The 14,713-nt window shown below is 53.0% G+C and overlaps 1 long non-coding RNA gene across 1 annotated transcript in view; it reads right to left on the reverse strand.

Moving 5' to 3' along the window:
* Positions 1-14,293, reverse strand: part of LOC146785339 (uncharacterized) — a 171,230-nt gene extending 156,937 nt beyond the window's left edge. The window contains exon 1 of the long non-coding RNA XR_014970546.1: positions 14,227-14,293. This is a non-coding gene — a long non-coding RNA (uncharacterized LOC146785339). The remainder of the gene's footprint in view (positions 1-14,226) is intronic.
* Positions 14,294-14,713: the final 420 nt, after the last annotated feature.

The raw sequence follows: 14,713 nt of genomic DNA on the forward strand, positions 1-14,713 counted from the left end.
GCCCCTCACTTTGTCCCCCCCCCCCCACCCCCCCCCCAATAATAAATCACACTATTAAGAGTAGATGCCTGCTGGTAGCATTATTACCTAACATGTGTCTTGTACAGTCTAAACATGCCTGAGTCATCTGTTCACTTCAACCATCCACACCCTGGGGCCTGAGTCTGGCACAGGACACATGGGTCACAGTTTTTTAGGCAAGACAGACATGGAGCACCATACACACCCGTGATGGTCAGAACCAGCTGAGGGGGTGGCCGAACAACCGTGCTGACAGACACATTGAGTACAGCAACAGTCATGCGCAGAGGTCAGGGATCCTGGCCCGTGTCCTGGGGGGCACCCAGGTATGTGTAGACAGGTGGCAGAACCATGTCCTGCAAGCTTGAGTCCGGTGGATGCAGAGAATGGGGTCATGGACAACGTTGGATGCATGGGGATGGCACATGTCACAATACCCACACAGTCATGGACATCATGCCCAATACACAGTCTCAGCACACACACACAGCTTGCATCTTGCCACTCGACACATTGACACATAGCCACAATCAGGGAATACCATGCCAGACATGCAGGATGCACCGTGGCAACACACCAGCATTGACTGAGAAGAGGCACCTTGGAGGCATAGGGACACCTTTAATAGTCATGTTTTTGGGATTGCAGAGGCAACTTGAAGTACACATGAACACATCATGTGGAGTAACATGTGGCTCCAACACTGGCACCCCCCTTCTGCAGCACAAATGCGTGATAGCCATGGAACTGGCACACAAGTGTCGGCTAACAGCTAAATACCCACAGCTGCTCACGGAGAGACTGCCATACACCATACATCCGCTGATGTGGAAGTCCCACGCCATGTCAAGACAATGTTAACCGTATGTGTCCGAGGGCAGTGTCACACACATTGATGCCTTCATCACAATCCACTATCCCATCACTGATGACTGACAACCAGGCAGCCCATCTATTCAGGTGTACCCAGCTGCATGTCGTGTCCCATGGGGATGCCACATGTCTGCAGAGGAACCAAACCCCGACCGGGGCAGTGTGCACACATCGTGAACAACTGCCACACCCAATACACCCCAGATGCATCCCTTACCCCATGGAGACTTCCAAACGTGTCCGTGCCTGTAACGCTGAGTCAGCCCACGATGCCATGTCCATGAGGAATAGCAGTGCCACAACAATGCAACCAGAAGACGGCATGCGCAGGTACCTGGGGAAGAGAGACACACAAGAAGTCAGCCACAAAAAGCACAGCCACTTGCATGTGCATTGACTCGACACATGTATGGATGACAACATGCTAGGTCACAATTATGAGTGGGGAAATACTACCATCACTGCCACCATCACTCCAGTGACACACCCACACACACCTCTGACTCACGTGCCATACATGCAGGTGGAGACACGCATCACAACACATGCCACACGGGGACCAAGGCGTGCACACTCAGACACTGGTACTCACCACTAAGCAAAGAAGTCGCGTATGAGCCGAGTCCGGATGTCCTCTTGCGGCTCGACATCCTCCACATCACTAGCCCCATTGCCAAGCCCTTAGTCCTCCACGGGTGGATGGTCCTCGTCATGTTGATTCAGGATGAGTGGCACAGCTCTTTCAACTGCCATGTTGTGCAGCATGCAGCAGACCATGAAGATCTTGCAAACCTTTGCCGGGGCATATGGGAGTGCGCCGCCGGTCTTGTGGAGGCACCGGAATCGGCTCTTCAGCATGCCAAACGTCCTCTCTATCACTCGCCTTGTCCGGCCATGGGCGGTGTTGTAGCGGAGCTGGGCCGGCGTGATGGGGTTGCGGAGAGGTGTCAGCAGCCAAGGCATGTTGGGATAGCCAGCGTCCCCTAAATGGAAAGCACATGGATATCGTTAGAACTGGCGAAGCGGTAGTGCTGCTCGGCCAATCAGAATACAGGACAGACAGACTGTACCCACCAACAACACATGCCCGTTCGTTGCGCAGCTGCATCATCATATCAGGCATCCCGCTACGCCTCATGATGTAGGCATCGTGTGCTGATCCTGGGAAACGAGCACAGACATGTGAAATCACCATGTTGGACAGACACACCACAAGGGCATTGATGGAGTGGTAGTGCTTCCGATTGCGGTACGCCACCTCCCGTGCGTGTGGTGGTACCAAACCTACATGTGTCCCATCTATGGACCCAATGACATGGGGCATCCCTCCCAGGGCATAGAAACCACGCTTGACCTCAGTCATCTGTTCAGGGGTTGGGAACTTGATGAAGTCATCCAGGTGAATCAACATGGCCTCCAAGAAATCATGCAGCACACCGCTGAACATGCTCTGGGACATGCCACCAACATGAGCTATGGTATTTTGGAAGGTACCCGTGGCAAGGAAATGTAGGGCAGCCATTACCTTCAGCTGGGGTGTCAGTGCCGTAGGATACCTGTGCTGCGGTTGCAGGTGTGGTGCCAGTCTCGCCGTCAGCTCCAGAATCAACGGTTGGGTGAAGCGGTAGAGCCGGATCCTGTCATTCTCCTGCATGGTGGCCAAGTCTGGAATTCTTCGGGCAACAGGAGGCGCTCTGCAGTAATTTGGAAGTGACAAGGAAGAGTGAGTGCACTACGAGAACAACTCATGTCTACTGAGCACATGTAAATCTGGCAATACACACATGCCACATAGGGAGTCAGGCATGTGCTACATGCCCAGGACACGTATGGATGCAAGGTGACACTCCTTCCAAGACCCAGCTACACACGGTGATTGAGAACCTCCCCATGCCACGCCATGGAAATAGCTGTGTCCCAGTGCAAGTGCACTGCCCGACGCAAGACAGGAGTGACATACACCCACACATCAGCAGAAGTGTGATGCCGATTGCAGAGACTGGCAGCGGAACACCTGAGCCACAGGTCACATGACATTACACTAGTCCAGCCCACACACCTTGCCATGAAGGTGCACATGTCATGAGTCACCACACATTCCTTGTGAGTTTGCTGACATGGCCTTGTCACGCTACTCCGTGTCCCTTGCATACATGTGCACCTCACATCCGATAACACATGTGGCATGGTGTTGGGAACAGTGTGCAATGACAATCTACACACAGCCACATGTTGGTTGCTGCAACGGCTGCAGCTTTTGAGGGTGCTACAACATCAACCTGATGTAAATCCCGGACACATATATGGCATAGTCACATTGTGCACTGTGGGTAGTGACAAGTCATGTGTCATGACCCCTGTACCGGGCATCATGGGACACTTCCGTGTGTTGGTATCCGTGCCATGCCAGTGACGCTCACCCCAAGTGCGCAGTCCCACATGCACACATGTCAAAGGAGTCAAGGGCATGCCTGGCACACATTGCACCCTCACACAGTACACATGTACACATCTCATCATACATCTGGTGCCTTCTCCACTCAGGAGGCATGTTCCACATCACAGCCTGTGACACCTGTGCCCCACACATGTGGTAATGCACAGACGATGCCTTGATGTCCATTCCTGGACAAGTATGTCCATCCATGGACAAGTATGTCCGCCCTATTCCTACATGTGTGTCGCCTATCACCACAGTGATGTGTAAAATCCGCCGTACTGCTGCTGAGAGGGCCTGTGCATGTTCCCAAATCACTGTGGGAGTGCTGCCGTATGTGTACCCATCGTGATGGCGAGCGTAGATGCGAGTGTACGGTCCGTACCACTACGGGTACGCATACGCGTGCAGACCCATAGTGATAGAGAGCGTAGATGCGAGTGTACGGTCCGTACCACTACGGGTACGCATACGCGTGCAGACCCATAGTGATAGGGCCGTACACACGCATCTACGCTCACTATCACTATGGGTCTGCACGCGTATGCGTACCCGTAGTGGTACGGACCGTACACTCACATCTACGCTCACTATCACTACGAGTACGCATACGCGTGCAGACCCATAGTGATAGAGAGCGTAGATGCGAGTGTACGGTCCGTACCACTACGGGTACGCATACGCGTGCAGACCCATAGTGATAGAGAGCGTAGATGCGAGTGTACGTTCCGTACCACTACGGGTACGCATACGCGTGCAGACCCATAGTGATGGAGAGCGTAGGCATGCATGTACGGGCCGTTGCCATGCATTTGGGGTGCCCTAGGGCCCCCACACGCACCGTACCTGTGTGTGATGCTCCAAATTACATAGGGGACAAGTATTAAGGCCGACATGCATGCTGGTTGTCATGGAGACCAAGTTCAAAATTCGAAATTGTTCTGGAAGGTGCACAGCAGAAGTCAGTTGGAATTTGTCTACTTTGTTGCAATGTGTTTGTGGGGCTGACATCATGCAGGAGAATGAAACCGATAGAGAACCCACAGACTGCTAGGTTTGAAGGGATTGGTGGAAACATAGGATGCAAATGTGAGTGACCAATCTCTCTGTACTCCTGTGCATGAGACTGGGCAGAAGGGCACATATAAGGCAGCCAGGTCCCATGAGGGAGCACTTGCCTGCACATCTTTGCATTCGTCGACCCAGCTGCTGCTACTGATTCCCTGGAACCATGTCAAGGGCTGTGGAGAGGACACAGCCATTCACCCTGGAGGAGAACATGGCTCTGCTGGATGTGATCCTCCCACAGTACTCCATGCTGTATGGGCGACCAGGGTATCAGGTGAGTGCATAGGCCACTGGCACAGACTGTCCCTATGTGGTGACTGTGACTTCTGCCATTGCGTCCAGGTGTAACACACATGCCATGTACTGTCGGGGGGGTCCCAGGGGGGGGGTGCCTGATGTCTCCCAGCAGTGCCCTGAGACAGGAGGGGTGGGGGACTATCCCTCACAGCAGTGCCCTGAGACAGGAGGGGTGGGGGCCTATCACTCCTAGCAGTGCCCTGAGACAGGAGGGGTGGGGGACTATCACTCACAGCAGTGCCCTGAGACAGGAGGGGTGGGTGTGATGCACAGTGTGAGCCTTGATCATTGATTGTGACATTGCCATCATTCCACCTGTGTACCCACTGTGGCACGTAGTGCTTTTTCCCTCACCAGGGGATGATGTCGATATGACAAAGGTGCAATGCGTTGGCTGCATGACATGCCTTGTTGTAACCAGCTAATTTGTACCCATATGTCTCTCTGTGACATGTGGCTGGTGTATTGATGTGGTGTCACTTGTTCCTCCTCACAGGTAGGCGCCACTGCCAAGGAGCAGATCTGGCTGACCGCCGTCAGTGCCGTGAGGGGTGTGGATGGTCGGAGGCGGAGCCTGCCCCAGGTGAGGAAACGCTGGCAGGATATCCGGTGCTGGACGCGGAGGATTGCACGGCTCCTGCTGGGGGACTCACCTGAGAGCCACAAGAACCGCGGCCGCCGCCGTCTGAGCCACCTCCACAGGCGTGTGCTGCCGGTGGTCTTTCCAGACCTGGATAGGCGCTTACAGGCGATGCAGCAGCCGGAAGGGGGTAGGTACATGTGTGTTTGTTGTGTGTCACCGGCATTTGTAAGGGCACAGTAGCATGAATTCACTGGCAGGGTTTAAAGGTGCTGTGCAGATCCTGTTTGCCCCAGTATAGCGCTGTGCCCCTGCCACACTTCCCCTCCTTGCAATGTGTTCCCTGGTCTGTGTGTAGTCACTCCTTCACAGGGTAATGTAGGCTGGCGCTTTGTCCACGGGAACAATGACTGTAGCATCATGTGTGGGGGTGGTGTGTAACAGGTTGTGGGACCTTGCCTGTGCACTGTCAAGTTCACTGCATGTGGGTTCCATGTCAGTTGGCACTGATGCTGACTCCAGACATGGGAGTTGGTCTCTCATGTGTCATGCCTTACAGCGCGCATGTCCCATGTAGTGGCCTGTGACATGATGTGCATGAGTGTGCGATACACATAGTGCAGGGATGGTGACGTGTGTTGCAGTCATTACCATTCAGTAGCATGTAGTTGCGTGCCCACTACTGGCCCCTGGGGCACCTTTTCCTCAGTGGTGTATGTGTCATCATAAACGTGGCCACTGTCAGTGTCTACAGCGTAAGTTGTGCTCTGTGCCATTGTCCCCTGTCACCATGTATATAGACGTGCTATTTTGTACAGGTGTCCACTGTGCAGCCTGACCTGATTGTCCTTCTTCATACTCACAGTTGCCAGTGCCTGTGTGTCTTGTTATACTCATCTGAGGATGGGCACTGGTACCTCATTATTTGTACAGGCGCACCTTGGCTGTTTGGCGTCCAATCTTGCTTTTTGCCTGCCCCTGTGTGTATCACCCAGACTATGAGATGTTGGTGCCACCTGTGTCTCAACAATTTGCCTCGTGTAGGGTCTTGTTGGGGCGGGCAATGCCTATGTGTTAAATCCTGATTACCACTTGCTGGGTCTGGGCAGTGTGTGATGTGTCTGGACACACACGCAATGTGCAGTGACCGAGTCATGTTGTGCATGTTTTCAGCATTACCTATGCAGCATGTGTCTCAAGTTCATGGATATGGTCCCTGGTCATCGGTATTTTCGCCAACGCTGTGTGGTGCAGATGCAGTGCTGGATTGTCCCCAGGGCCTGGGTGCTATGTCAGACTCCTTTTCCTGTGTTTAGCTATTGTCTCATGCTCTCCATGGTATTTCAGTGGCATGGTGGCTCAACCAACTGTGTGTTTCATGCCCTACATCGGTACCCTGTTCAGTAGATGTTAGGGATCTTCCTTTTCAGGCCATGCAATGTTACCTATGTAGATTGGACTCATGTGACAGATGTGTACAGGTGTCTGATTAATTTCTGTCTCTCCACCCTGCCCACAGCATCGTCGGGGGACACAGAGGGAGACATGGACACAGACCAGGCGGAGGGACCGAGCACCAGTGCCAGCCGTGACATCGGGTCTGGCACATCGAGTGGGACAGAGGCGGAGGAGAGTGTGGCCGAGGACCTGTCGACTGGCACATCAGACTACGAAGCTGACAGGTCCGGGGACGATGTCTCCGAGTGGGCGGAGGCTGCACCAGCAGCTGACAGCGGAACAACACCTCGCACCGCCCCCTCAGTTTCCACCAGCCGCCTCCCACTTGCTCGTGTCCCTTCCCAGCGTGCCCGGTCACAGCATGTCTCCTTCCTGCCAGGCACCGCACCCCCTGCCCCTGTCTCCACTGCTGCCGCCAATGCAGAGTCTGTGGACATCCAGCGGCAACTGCAGGTTGGTCAGGCTGCGATCCTTAATGTCCTCCATGCCCACGGCAAAACCCTCACCAACATCGAGGCTTTCTTGGAGGGCATTCATTCATCGCAGGCTGACCAACGCAACTTGCTGAGGTCCATCGACTCCACACTGACTGCAGCAGTGGGTCTCCTGCAGCGCGACCTCCCCCCACCTACCCCTGCCCCATCCACACTTCCCACTCCCATGCCTGTCACACGTACACCCAGACGTCGGCATGCACCCACATCAACGGACACGGGCACCACACCAGCAGGGAAGGTCCACCGCACTCCTCCTGACACGCACACACAGGGTGAGGTAGGCACACCCACTGGGTCGGGGGGCAAACGTGTGACACGCAGCCATAGTGGGAGTCCGCATTCCACCCAGTCCACTCCCTCCAAATCCCCTCCCCTCAGCTCTCCTGGCCACATCTCCCCCAAGGACTCCTTCATGGCCGCTCTGTCCCTGAGCCCCACAGTTACACCACCACGCAAGCGGTCAAGGAGGTCCCCGGTCAGGGTGGTTGAGTCTCCCCCCCTGTCTACACCCTCCCCCGGTGGCGCTGCGACCCATCCCTCTGACCCCCCCCCCCTCCTTGGGGCCTGAGGTCCCTTCGGGTGCAGGGGACTCCCTGGAGGACCTTGCAAAGGTGTGTAGTGCCATCCTGGCCTCCGCCTTTGGCACTGACCCACCCCCTGTGGTGGAGTCCTCCATCCCTGCACCCACAACGCCGCCCCTTTGCCCTGATGTCCCTGCGGTGCCTGTTGCTTCCCCCCCCCCTGATGCCCTCACCAGTGTGGAAGACGATGCCATTTGACTGTGCAGGCAAGGTAGGGGACACGCATCCCACTGTGTCCCCCATCCAGCTGAGAATCATTGACTGCCCTATGGGCTTTGTGAAGATTGAACTGCCTGCGATCCACGGACATTGTGCTCATGCTGAATAAAGCTTAATTTTGTTTTCATTATCACACTACTGCTATGCTGGTATTGGTGTTGGTGGGGCTGCTACATGGTTTTGGGTGGTGTGTAAGGGTTTGGGTGTGTGGGATATGTAGTAGTGTACTGCTCATTGGTGGGACCCTGTGATCTGTGTGCCATCACAAGGTGTTGGCTAACTTTCTTTGTTCATGTAAGCAGTTACTGCATGGTGCACTTGTCCCAGGGTGTATTCCACCCAGCTTTCTTCCCTGCAGGGTGTTCCCAATGTTTAGCGCAGAGCTGTGTCTACATGAGCTGTGTGTGTGACGGAGCCCTTCTACTTTGGCCATGCATGCAGGGCCATGTCTCCACCTGCGACAATCGTGGCATCCTTGGTGATCACTGTACTTGTGTGTGGAGTCTGTTGACATGAGTTCATGGGGACATGTTCCCTTGTAGCCAGTATGCATGTGGATAATTCTGGCCTCACACACATGTGTTACACCCCTCCTGTCTCAGGGCACTGCTGGGAGTGATGGGCACCCACCCCTCCTGTCTCAGGGCACTGCTGGGAGGACTCTGCACACACCCCTCCTGTCTCAGGGCACTGCTGGGAGTGATAGGCACCCACCCCTCCTGTCTCAGGGCACTGCTGGGAGGACTCTGCACCCACCCCTCCTGTCTCAGGGCACTGCTGGGAGGACTCCACACCCACCCCTCCTGTGTCAGGGCACTGCTGGGAGGACTCCACACCCACCCCTCCTGTCTCAGGGCACTGCTGGGAGTGATGGGCACCCACCCCTCCTGTCTCAGGGCACTGCTGGGAGGACTCTGCACACACCCCTCCTGTCTCAGGGCACTGCTGGGAGTGATAGGCACCCACCCCTCCTGTCTCAGGGCACTGCTGGGAGGACTCTGCACCCACCCCTCCTGTCTCAGGGCACTGCTGGGAGGACTCCACACCCACCCCTCCTGTGTCAGGGCACTGCTGGGAGGACTCCACACCCACCCCTCCTGTCTCAGGGCACTGCTGGGAGGACTCTGCACCCACCCCTCCTGTCTCAGGGCACTGCTGGGAGGACTCCACACCCACCCCTCCTGTCTCAGGGCACTGCTGGGAGGACTCCACACCCACCCCTCCTGTCTCAGGGCACTGCTGGGAGTGATGGGCACCCACCCCTCCTGTCTCAGGGCACTGCTGGGAGGACTCTGCACACACCCCTCCTGTCTCAGGGCACTGCTGGGAGTGATAGGCACCCACCCCTCCTGTCTCAGGGCACTGCTGGGAGGACTCTGCACCCACCCCTCCTGTCTCAGGGCACTGCTGGGAGGACTCCACACCCACCCCTCCTGTGTCAGGGCACTGCTGGGAGGACTCCACACCCACCCCTCCTGTCTCAGGGCACTGCTGGGAGGACTCCACACCCACCCCTCCTGTCTCAGGGCACTGCTGGGAGTGATGGGCACCCACCCCTCCTGTCTCAGGGCACTGCTGGGAGGACTCTGCACACACCCCTCCTGTCTCAGGGCACTGCTGGGAGTGATAGGCACCCACCCCTCCTGTCTCAGGGCACTGCTGGGAGGACTCTGCACCCACCCCTCCTGTCTCAGGGCACTGCTGGGAGGACTCCACACCCACCCCTCCTGTGTCAGGGCACTGCTGGGAGGACTCCACACCCACCCCTCCTGTCTCAGGGCACTGCTGGGAGGACTCTGCACCCACCCCTCCTGTGTCAGGGCACTGCTGGGAGGACTCCACACCCACCCCTCCTGTCTCAGGGCACTGCTGGGAGTGATAGGCACCCACCCCTCCTGTCTCAGGGCACTGCTGGGAGGACTCCACACCCACCCTTCCTGTCTCAGGGCACTGCTGGGTGGACTCTGCACACACACCTCCGATTTCAGGATATGTGCGCTTGGCACATACACGGTGGGGGTACGCTCAATGCATGCGAGGTGAGGGTACGAGTCTACTGACACTGGTGTGGTGGGGGTACGCTCCGTACGTCCGCGGGTGTGGGTACGGGTCGTACTTACACTGTTGGCATGGGGGGTACGCTCCTTGCATTCGCGGGTGGGGTACGGGTCGTACTTACACTGTTGGGCTGGGGGGTACGCTCCTTGCATTCGCGGGTGGGGGTACGGGTCGTACTTACACTGTTGGGCTGGGGGGTACGCTCCTTGCATTTGCGGGTGGGGGTACGGGTCGTACTTACACTGTTGGGCTGGGGGGTACGCTCCTTGCATTTGCGGGTGGGGGTACGGGTCGTACTTACACTGTTGGGCTGGGGGGTACGCTCCTTGCATTCGCGGGTGGGGGTACGGGTCGTACTTACACTGTTGGGCTGGGGGGTACGCTCCTTGCATTCGCGGGTGGGGGTACGGGTCGTACTTACACTGTTGGGCTGGGGGGTACGCTCCTTGCATTTGCGGGTGGGGGTACGGGTCGTACTTACACTGTTGGGCTGGGGGGTACGCTCCTTGCATTCGCGGGTGGGGGTACGGGTCGTACTTACACTGTTGGGCTGGGGGGTACGCTCCTTGCATTCGTGGGTGGGGGTTCGAGTCGTACTTACACTGTTGGCATGGGGGGTACGCTCCATGCATACGCGGGTGAGGGTACGGGTCGAACTTACACTGTTGGGGTGGGGGTACGCTCCATGCATACGCGGGTGGGGGTGCGAGTCGTACTTGCACTGTTGGGCTGGGGGGTACGCTCCTTGCATACGGGGTGGGGGTAGGGTCCGTACATATCCGTCCCCACGCTATGTGATGTTTGTGCGGCCCGTACCCAGGCCTTTGCCACGTGGGTGCGATCCGTCCCGCCATTGTTGGGGTGACGTGTGTGGGCGTGGTCCGACTCGTACCCACGCTCTTCAGGCGTGGGTACGGGACGTACCTGTCTGGTTGTGTTGCCGGTTCGCGTGGTGACGGACTTCCGTTGTGGCGGTCGCTGGCTTATCAGGACACGCCCCCACCCCCCTCGTGGTGACCAGGGCATGGGAGTCAGGTATGTCCAGGCCATGTGTGGTGTGTGACTTATGTGGTTGTTTTGTGGCCTGCCCTGGTCGTGCCACCCCCACCCCACCCCACTTTCCCCCCTCCCTTAGTTATTCTGACCTTCTGCGGCGTCTGCGTCGTAACCTGTAGAGGAGGTGTACTGCTATGAGGGCAGGGATGACTCGTAGGTTCGGGTCCATGTCTGTCCGTCGCGTACGGGTCCTCCTTGATCGCGTCGTCCTGTCGCGTACGGGTCCTCCTTGGTGGCGTCGTCCTGTGTGTCCGTCACGTACTGGTCCTCCTTGTTCGCGGCGTCGTCTGTCCGTCGCGTACTGGTGGTCCTTGTTCGCGTCGTCCTGATTTCCCGGCAGTTTTTGGCTGCCGCAAAATATTCACCGTGCGGGGTGACGTCGGTGCGAATCGTGATTCCTGGGTCGTGAATGGCTGGCTGCGAGCGTCCCGACGTCAGGTCGGCGCTTTCCCGGATCGCATTGGTAGGTGTTTTTTGTTCGGTCGGGCTTTTTTACGACTCGTACGGTAATGGTGTACCCGTGCGAATCGTAATTCCTTGTTTGTAAAAATTGACGACCGGGTACGCGTCGGGCGGAGATTGTGCTCCGTCCGACGGTTCGTACCCGGTTTTTGCCGGATCGTGATCGGCACCATAGTGTTGATCTATAGTCTAATAAAAGGACTAAGGGATTCCCCATCACCAAAAAGTAATGGGAGCACAAATGATGTAATGTAAGAATCCACAAACTGTCACAGCCTTAATTAAATGCCTGCATTAGAAATGGCATACCATGAAAACCTCACGAAACTATCTCCTCTGCTAACATTAGGAAGTACAGGTGCTCCCTCAGTTCCCTTTCGTTCCTGAGGAAAGTCACCTGATCTAAATATTGCCTGGTTTCTTCTACCTGGACATTTGTATGTGCCCAATACATTATAATATGAGGTAAATCCTAAGTTAAAGCCCTTTACTGTAGTGATCATCTCATCTCGACCTCTTGCAATAGAATGGTACATTATCAATCATCATAAATATCAGAGCCATGAAGATTAATATATGTCACCTTGAGATCTTCCACACTCCTGTGCTCAATTCCATTTCTTGCTCCTATTGAGATAATTCATTTTCTTGAACCACGCAATAGTGACCATGCGTCTCTGAAATATGCTATCACATTTGTATCCTCAATGGTAATATTTAAGCCTGCATCTTGAATGGTATTAGGAACAGGAGTTTTGCCTCTCCAGAATCTAGGGCCTTCACTAGCATAGACATAGAGTTATGGTCACATGACACCACCAGTTTCGACCTATGCAGACATATTTCACAGAATGGCAGTGGTTATGGTGTATGGGTGCAGCTCCAGTCTGCTGTCGTCCCTACTGACAAGACCCCTAAATCTAAATGGCAATTCTATCACCCTCAACAACAATCCCAGGCAACTCATGACATATAACTGTAGTACCAAACTTGTGAAACAACCTGTTATGTGTGCCATTCCCTTGTACGTTACCTCATAACTTGCATCACACAATGTTATTATTTAACCACATGACCTACATCAGCACACCTAAATTCTTTTAGACTGCGTGTTAGATTATCTGTGGTTCTTTGAGATATATACAAATACTTATGAGGCATAATATTCATTTACACATCTTTTACACACAAGATATAGCTTTATTTCCAGTGCTGATCAACTTCCCAGAAACTATGGGCCTGATCCACAAAGGTACACTTCCTCTATTGTGTCCATTTACATTTTTGGGGGGTATTCACAAACTACTAGTTAATAGTAAGTTTACGACGGGTCTATCTTTTTATTTGCGGAGTTCTCCGTCCCCATTGCAGAAACTTTTCAATCGTAAACTTACTATTAACTTGTGGTTTGTGAAATACCACAAAAACCGTAAACGTACACAAAAGTGTACCTTTGTGAATCAGGCCCAGAGTTCATAACTCTTGGATCATCCAGAGCAAATTTTTTCCAAAGTCCTCCTGTGCCACCTTTGTCATCGTAGGCCTCATTATTTGCCATGCCATCTTTTATCACAGTAACATCAGTACCAGAAACAGCAAAAGCCTTCCAGTGCTTATGGAATCAGCCATTTTACTTTAACCCCATAAACATATCAAAGAGTATTTACTCTGGCATTTTCTTGGAACATGAGAAACCTCCTATGTAGCTCAGACATCAGAAATGTGTTTTTAACCTTTCTTCCTAGGGTTGCCACCTGGCCGGTTTTTAATGGCGGGACAAGTATTTTCATGTCAAGACTGGAAAAAAAAAAGGAAAATCAGACTAAGCTGATATCCATTTTCAGTACATATTTCACTCAGTAAATAGAAGAACAACCCTCTTTAAAAAGTGAAATCCCTAAATGATTCCTGAATAATAAATAAACAAAGGCAGGAATGCCATGTTATACTCGAACAATAAGTTTACATATAATTTAATTTAAGAACCCCATCACTATCCTACAGAATCGTAAAACATTAAGAAGTACCTGGTATGGTTCCTGTGAATGGTGGCAACCCGACGTACCAAAAACATTCTATAAGCGTAACATCACTTTCACCAAAATATTTAAAATACTACTTAATTCGACTACCTTACTGATTGCCGACTCTGAAGCCACGGCCACGTGAAACTTGTTATAAAATAACTACAGCTCAGAGAAACTAAACACTTTGTAGAGGACATCATTAAATAAAATAATAAAGAACTCTGTGCGAGGAAATATAAAACAAACCAGACGTGTACTGACACTTTAAAAATAGTAAACATAAATAAGCGGCCAGTATTGTTCCCCATTCTCAGGGCCTTTTCATATCCCCTCCGCTACTTTTTAAATGTATTAACCCCACTGTCTCTCCTATGTTCTACGCATTTCTGTTTCAATCAGCTCAACGTGTGGCCTCGTAAGGACACATTGGCCCCCGCGTTTTCGTAGAGGATAACTGATCCTGGGAGGCCTAGAAACGCCTTGATACAATTATATAACGTTATTCCTCAAATACACTTAAAATAATAAAGATATCAGTTTAAAAAAAAGCAATACTTAATGCATTTAAGATGATGTAACTGCATAAGCTCACAAGATTCATTGCAGCAACTGTGTTCAGCTCTCTTCGTTTTCAAGTACTCCGTTAGACTAAACAGAAAAAAGGGACTAGCTGAGATGTCCCTCTTTGTGCCAGCCATGTATTGCGGCCATTTTGTAGGAGGCCATCTTTAATTTTACTTTCCTAGGAATGTTCTCATAAAATAAAGAGAAAATCACCTATCGAACGATGACAAAGATCATAATTCACTTTTTAATTACTTTTCATGTTTACAAATGTGAAAAATCAAGAAGAAAAGGAAAAATAATATTTGCATTGTAATGTGTCATCTGCTTAGTACATTTGGTGCCTAAATTAGTTAATCTTGGGCTCATTGAAACTGAAAAAAATCGTTTTAATTTTTATTTGACCCAATTACTTAAAATGCTTGTTCAGAGGAAGATCCTGTAGCAAGGGCAGAAAAACAGAGCTTTTGATATCACTCTTACCCCATCTAAATCCCAAAATGTTGCTTGCAATG

This window comes from Triturus cristatus, chromosome 11 (genome assembly GCF_964204655.1).
Source record: "Triturus cristatus chromosome 11, aTriCri1.1, whole genome shotgun sequence".
In the NCBI taxonomy this organism is placed as follows: domain Eukaryota; kingdom Metazoa; phylum Chordata; class Amphibia; order Caudata; family Salamandridae; genus Triturus; species Triturus cristatus.